This window comes from Triticum dicoccoides, chromosome 3B (assembly GCF_002162155.2).
Source record: "Triticum dicoccoides isolate Atlit2015 ecotype Zavitan chromosome 3B, WEW_v2.0, whole genome shotgun sequence".
Lineage (NCBI taxonomy): Eukaryota > Viridiplantae > Streptophyta > Magnoliopsida > Poales > Poaceae > Triticum > Triticum dicoccoides.
The window spans coordinates 770,986,492-770,993,150 of NC_041385.1; positions in this window are offsets into that span (position 1 = coordinate 770,986,492).

Here is a 6,659-nt window from a genome sequence, read left to right on the forward strand (position 1 = left end):
CGAGGGTTTCGGTTTGGGGGAGGAGCAGAATGGTAGCAAAGTGGTGGTGGGCAGAGATGTTGGGCCAAACGTTGGGATCAGGTATCCCTGGGCCCGTTATACAGCGTCGACTCAACAAAGAGTTTCAATATTCTCGAGAGAAGTCCCCTAAAAAAAAACTTCTCGAGAGAAAAAAAATCAAATAATCTATACTCAATTTTTTTTAGGAATACTGTGGTTTTTGAAAAAAAAACTTTAGTATTAAATACTTTGAGGTGTTTGGACAAAAAAACTGCAGTTTAACAAACTTTAGTATCTTTAAAACTGTGGTATTTTTGTAGTATCTGAAAAAGAGGCTGGGACCTCTTTTTTTAAAACTGAGAAACCCTGACTCGTTGATCTCTCGTCCATAATATGACTGGCTGCCCTCGATCCTTATGTCTTGGCCACTTTTGCCACTGCTTCTTCTAGACGCGCGAGCTGCACCTTCAGTGCCTGTCACAATGACTTGTCTTTGATGGATCACAAGAGATAACTCGACTATGTGTCCTAGTATCTAGTAGAGAACATGCTCATGTCCAGCATGCATACAGCGGCCGTCAGCACGACTCCACCCGGCGGTGAGTAGCATAGTTAGGTTCGGCTATTGGTGATGATGAATTAAACAATTCATCATCAAACTCCTGTGCCATCATTAAACAATTCACCAGCGTAGTTAGGTTCTGATTTAAACAATTTGATGATGAATTATTTATCGCATTGTTCAGTCTAACGTACTGGAACCAGATACTAGCGCAACTGACTAGGTGAAGTCTATGGTTATCCAACTTAATGGCTCACTTATCCCAGAGGAGGCATCCAAGGCTCTTTTCAACATTCGAGTTTTGAAGGCTCAGGGCCCGATGAGTTGCACACTACTCCCTCTGTAAACTAATATAAGACGTTTTAGGTCACTAAAAAGGGAGTATCTTTTAAGCTCTTCTGGTCGATCATGGAAGATGATCTATGTCAGTAGTAGCACTTTGTTACTATCAATCGCATCGCCAGGGAAGAGGAAGGTTAAGGACAAGGAGAGGGTGGTCTTGCAGCAAGAGAAGTGTTAGGTCTAGATGTACTATGGTGCGACTAATATTGTGTGGGCCGGGAGCAAACGGTTGGAGGCTTGACTCTTTAAGATCAAAGATGCTCGGTCTCTTGTTCACCAGTCATGAAATATTAGTTAGCAGCACCAAAACTTGAACAGTCCCAAGACAAACAAGGGGCGGGATGAGTTATGGGCCATGAGTGTATTACATTTTGGGTTGAGACTTCGTAGGCCGTAGAGTGTGACTGGGTTGTCGGCTTATCAAGGTGTTATATCCATCCCTCAAAAAAATTAAGGTGTTATATCCTACAGTCTATCGTTGTAATCGGGTATCGTGAATGAATATCGGGGCCTGGTGTCGAAGATATACAAATCTAGTCATTTCACTAGCAAATGCATATCAATGATTACAATCCCCTCCGCAAATTTGTATGTTATATGATACATGCAAACATGCACTCTATGTGGGTGAGAACAATAGGTGACGACACAAGACAACTATATAATAGAACTGCTACACATATATACAATCACCCTAAAATGAAGAAAAATAACAATACAAACAAGGGTCTCATGACCAAGTTGCAACTCATACAACGGAAACAAAAATATATCTTGGAAAGGTAAACTTACCAAATGCCTTAAGATAGCTTAAGAAAAGCATATGGTGTCCATAACCCTTCTTAGACCACTACCTTAATGTCATCCTTCATCATTAGAGATCACCTATTCCAAATACCACGATATGATTTGCAACATCTGGATCAAAAGAATAAATAAAGCAAGGTTAGTACCCAACTATATTCGGAACACTTACATCAGAAATAACTACATGTATGCATCAGTATCAAAGGAGAGGATATATGTGGGTTTGATTACAACAGAAGCTAGCATACTATAGAGACAACTACTAAATTGAGCTACGTTTACCAGAGTTTGTGACATGGGGTAAGAGAGCACACACGAGTCCATCTAGATAAACACCACAACAATACACCATCATGAATCCTCCCTCGACTCATCCGCGAGGAAGTAATCCATGGCATTCACACTTATCTTGCAAACTTTTATTAAGTACTCCCTCCATCCTATAATATAAGAGTGTTTTGGGCACTAAACTAGTGTAGAAAACGCGAAAACTCAACAAAAAAATTTGAATTTTTTTGAATTTTTCTAGTATTTTTTTTGAATTTTTTTCTAAGCGTGGGTGCAGATGAGCCCGGGTGCAGATTAGCCGCGCTCTAGAAAACGCTCTTATATTATGGGACAGAGGGAGTAACTATTAAGTTTTTCTATGATCAACCAACAATCTCCAAGACATCCATAACCGCGGACACGTCTATTCCAATAGATTTAACCCTGCAGGGATGAACCAAGTTACCCATATACGAATGAAAACCTCTTAATGTTTTTACAATTAGCACACTTCACGAGAGATGATGGCAGAGGGTGATCGACACGACATTTCCCCTACGCCACAGAGAAGTCCAGGGAGTCAGCCGCCTTACTTGTACCCAAATCATGAGTATGACCGAAGCTCCAAAATGGAGATAACTATTGCGTGACACCGCCAAGCCTATCCCGCAAGATAACCACTTGTAAGGCCACTCATAGGTAAGACCACATGACCATGACGTCCCACCACATTTATTTTACCAACTCGCGTTGCAAAATGGAAATCCCGAACTATGTGACTCCTGGACAGATCTTAGGTAAAAGTAGTAGGTCGAGGGGGTCCCATACCCCTCACGCGTGCTTAGTGCGGCCAGTCTTCAATCAAGATAACAAGAACTTGGGCCCTAGTAGCGTCTTAAGTGGAACAACCCACCATGTTCTTTGACATGGCCTCCCACCTTTTGCCTTTAGTCATGTTTAACATAATTATCTCCAGAAGCATGCCACAAACATGTATCATATGTGTATCTACCAACTGTAATTCGTCACCCAAATGGATCAACGGCCCATGCAACCCTAAGCATAGCTACGACAAGAGTGTAGGGCCAACATGATGCTGACATACGAAACTTTTATTTTTGAAAAAACACAAGCTTTATTCATTTGAAGTAACCATTACAATGTTTATGAGGATCGATACAATTTCATTTAAAGGCTCCCCAAATCAATCAGAAGTCAAAGAAAATCTAGCCAACCTAGCAAGCTCATGAGCAACTTCATTTGCTTCTCTATTACAACGCTCGAGATATAGGAAAATCACATGCAAAATGAAAATAGTCATAAAAAACTGCCGCCACCGCACCCGCTGATTGTCCTCCATCCTTAATAGTATCAATCACCTCCATATTGTTTGAGTTAAAAACAAGACGATTGCATCCCGCCCTTTGTGCAAGTGATAGACCAAACATGAGGGCCAAAACTTGAGACGTCTGGATATCCGTGCACTAGTCTGTCTTCCCATTTCTCCAACAATGAATTTGCCTTTACCATCCCTCGGGACTGCCACAACCGTGACCCTTATAAGCAAGTCATGGTCAAAATAAGCATCAACATCAAGTTTAACAAAACCTACAGGCGGGCATATCCAGCCCCCTCTTTTCATGGAAACCTTTGGAGAGGAAGTCATAACAAATGTGGTCGTAGGAGCACGAATCCCCATAGAAATCTGATGAGCATTCTAAGTCTTCTCCTTGCGAACCAGTTTACGCCTTTCCAACCACAAATACTAGGTGGAAATGTCAATCATTTCACACACATTCTGAATACCCATAATAGACAAATCCTATTCTGGCAGAAGAAGTAAATATTCGAGAACCGCCTCACCAACACAATCTACTGCACATGATTTACCAATAATGTCATCCATTCCCAGCCTACTCCAAACCTCCCTGACTTTATTGTAGAGGAATAACAAATGCTTTGTATCTTCTAGCCCAAAAGAGCAAGTAGGACAATGGGGCGAGACTTTCATATGTCTATTGGCAATATGAAATTACTAATCATGCTAGGATGGATGTAAAGGCAATATAAGGCGACAAGAATAGGCAATGCAAAGGAATAGGTAAAACTAGCTAAGAGGAGAACTACAACATAAGAATTTTGAGACGGAGGGAGTACCAATTTGTGTTGAACGCCTGCAAAAAATTAAGAGAGAGAGAGAGAGAGAGAGAGAGAGAGAGAGAGAGAGAGAGAGAGAGAGAGAGAGAGAGAGAGAGAGAGATGTTGCATACGAAAGAAATCAGAAGCAGAATCTAGAGGAGGAAAGCGGCTGCAGCTCGTGTTGTAGTGCAGTGCAAGAGTTGGGCAGGCCTTCAGTTCAAGGCTGTGGTATGGAGGAGCATGGAGGGTGGCATCCCAGTCCCGTCTGGATGGAGTATATATGGGCGAAGGTGATGAATGAGTTGTCTCCATCTCCCGTCAGTTTGCAGAGGAAATTAATGAAAAGGGTCATGAACTGTTGTCTCCCCTGTTAGTAGTCTGTAAGTGGAAGGCGAAGATGAATAGTCCTGCGTGATTACTCGTGCCATTTTGAGAATAATATAGCTATTAAAATAACAAACAGAATATATTTTTTTAGAGATGAGGTGGCATGAGTGGGGCATATGTGGTGAGGTGGATAGGGTGCATGTCAAGAGAAATAGCATAGTGGGGATGAACTATTTAGGTATTATAGATTGGAATTTGAATTAGGGTTAGATAATTTAAACCATTTCAACCCATGCGATATCTTTGTGTGAGTCTATATACTTTTGCAATTTTGCTAAAGCACATCTAGATGTGCTCTAAGTATTACACATCTAAGTCCTATGCCACTGATTTTACGTGAAGATTCGTGCGGGCATTTTTATTTGTCTTTTTCTCTTTTTTTTAGTTTGATTGAATCACCTACTTTTATATGAAGTTCATGTCAAAATCTTAGGGTATAGCAGGGCACTTTGGGGTTTATTGAAAAAGTGTAATGGTTTTTCCCATTTAAAAGATGAGAGTTAGAATTATCCTCATTTTCAAATTAAAAATCAATTAAACATGATGCTTACGATGCACATTCAATTCCTAATTAACACTGCTAATCCGGGGCAGTTACAATGAATGAAGTGGATCCCTGTCTCTATGCTTCTTCTTCCTCCTCGAGTCTCTTTTTGTACCTACTCCCTCCTAGCCAGGCTACCATGAACCCTAGATCTCATAGTTGGTAGAGCTAGGTATGATGCGTTCCCGCTTTCCTATCCTCTTGATCGTGCTAGTAAACCTTGTCGAAGGTGGCGGATTGCCCTTAGGCTTGATCAGCGTAAATCTGGAACTGGCTTGGCTGATTCGGAGAGGAGGTCGTGGCGGCGCCGTCCAAGCCTAGTGCACAATCTCAACAATGGAGGCGTTTGAAGAGAGTGATTTCGTCCTCATGCCCGTATTATTCTTCAAAAAACATGTGTGTTCTTCCATGCAATTAGACAATGAGGCATGCTTTTCCTTTCATCCCAACAGTGTACTCATGCTCTGCTCTTGCTGTGTTCAGTGCATGGCGAAAATGCCTGCTATTCAGTAAATAGAATCACTTATAAGAAGCAACCCCTTATAAGAGTTTAGGATAGCAGCTTGGAAGGATGCCATGGAGGTGATCACGCTGAAGCATATGAGATCAAAACACAAACGCAGAACAACGCCTCAATTCTAGTTTGAAGTACATTCACAGCAAAGAGTTGTATCGCGCTCTTGCCTAAGCCGTTTTGATTCTACCATGGAGCTATTACAGCAAACCACTTGCAACAATTGTTTGACAAGGAAAAAAGCATTTGCAAGCAGCACCTCCTGCCCCCTCTGATCCTCTCTGCCAGCACAGTTGAGCTCATCTTTCACTATTGCATAGCTAAACAGCCTAACAAACAAACGGACCGCGATAACGTCCTCCAGGGCACTCCTAACTCACCGCCGCGCTGCAAGCCTGCGCAACAACGCATTCCCCCAACGGCTGATGCATAGCAAGGTAATTCATGCCAACTACAACAAGTTCACAGCAGAATTTAAAGTTGCAGTTAAACCAGAAAGACCATATATACCACTCCCTCCATTCCAAACTAAAACCACGACACTTCTTTTAAAACGGAGGGAGTACTAGAGTACTAGAAACTCTCCACACATTTGACTGCAGGGTACACAAAAATGACTGCAAGGTAAAACGAAGAATTATTGGTACAAACATAACATTCTATCCAATTCAATAGGTTACTCCCACCAGCATTCCAGCCACATAAGGCTTTCTGGCACAAACAACCTCATCATGTAACACCACATCACCTAAGATACATAGTGGGAGGAACCCAGCCTCCTCATAGATCAGCGTTTCCTGACCGTTGGATCGATTCCTTGATGTATTTTGGGCCGTCCGATCTAGAGATGGAGAGACGCCGGCCGTTGGATCAAAAATGGGCACTGTCGATCGAAACAGTGTCGAAATGGCCGTGCCACTGCTTGTAAATTTGGTGCCCCACCTAGGGCATTTTCGTCATTTCCTCCAGAAGCATATAAAAAAACAGCCCCCGTTGTAGAACCCTAGCCGCCCCATCCGCGCTGCTCCTCCCGCGAAGAGGCCGCCGCCAGCCTCCTTCCCCGCCATCGGCCACCCCTACCCTTGCCTCTTCCTCCT